Raw genomic sequence first — 1393 nt, forward strand, 5'->3', positions numbered from 1 at the left:
TGGATTGTTTTATCTCTCTGTCCTTTCTATCTCTCAAGGTACCTCTTATGTAAGTCCTCAGTTGTAGAACTTATGTTCAGCCATACCTCAGGTGACTCTCAGCAATGGTTGTTCTGTAGTTTCATTATAATGTTGGTGTGGTTGTGAGAGGAGGCAAGCACAGCATCTATCTTCTATGCCATCTTGACCAGCTCCTGATTTTTTAATGTCGGTTATTTTTTCTAGGAGTTCATTGATTCTTATCTTGAATTACCATGTGTTATAATTTTTCCCAAGAAATAATCTGTATGAGATCTGTGAATTGAAATGTGATGAAGGTTTTAAATCCATATGTTTGGATATGCCTCTCCTCTTTAACTCTGTGATTTTGGCTGGAGGCTAGCCATGTAGGTGGTCACATAAGCTGCCTTGATTTTGTATTTTTTCCTTGCCTACTAGAATTTCATTTCTCAATACAGGTCCAGAGTCTTGGAATCCAATTGTTTACATAGGAAAAAACTTTATGGAGAATTTTTGTAGGAGTTTATTTGATCCCAACTGATGCATATGTTGGGGAACAAAAAATGCTCCAGAGAATAAAAATTTTTTAGCTTCTTTTATGCATTTGAAATTCAGGAGGGAATGTAAGGAAGATTACATGGAGGTGGGAAAAAAGCAAGGCTGAATTAGATTAGAGGATAGTTAATATTATGTGATTTCTTGAGGGTGATTACAGCTTATTTCAAAAGTGTGCTAACCCATATGCCAAGAAACAATGAACAGGGGCTGCTTAAAGTGAAGACAAACCTTTTACTAAAATGTTATTGGCTTGAGGCATGACTACCCATTATGACCTGCCCATTTAGGAGTTTATGATCAGATCACCCTGAGAAGTTACTTTCCATAAAACAATTTTTTTTAATCCACATAATCATAGCTTTGAAATATTTATATTCATGAGTTTCATTCATTCGACATATTTATTAAACAACTATTACATGCCAGGAATTGTGAAAAAAATATTTAAGATGTAAGTAGTCATTCTCTCAAGAAGACTACACAGTATTTAATTTTCAGACTGATTATGATCTTAATGCTATGATTACACCTACCCCATAATAATGTTTGTATGTATGTATATAAGAGTATAAATATCAGAATATCAGGTTTCTTTTTATTTTTTTAATTTCAAATACAGTTGACATGCAATATTATATTAGTTTCAGGTGCACAGTATAGTGGTTAAACATTTTTATAACTTAGGAAGTGATTCCCCTTGATATGTCTAGTACACACCTAACAAATGGATATAGACAACATTTTAGTAATTACTGGAGGGAAAGAGGAGACTGAGGGAGGTAGATAAGGATAAAGAGGGTCAAATATGTGGTGGCAGAAGGTAACTTAACTTTGG

This window comes from Rousettus aegyptiacus, unplaced genomic scaffold (assembly GCF_014176215.1).
Source record: "Rousettus aegyptiacus isolate mRouAeg1 unplaced genomic scaffold, mRouAeg1.p scaffold_m13_p_9, whole genome shotgun sequence".
NCBI classification, from domain to species: domain Eukaryota; kingdom Metazoa; phylum Chordata; class Mammalia; order Chiroptera; family Pteropodidae; genus Rousettus; species Rousettus aegyptiacus.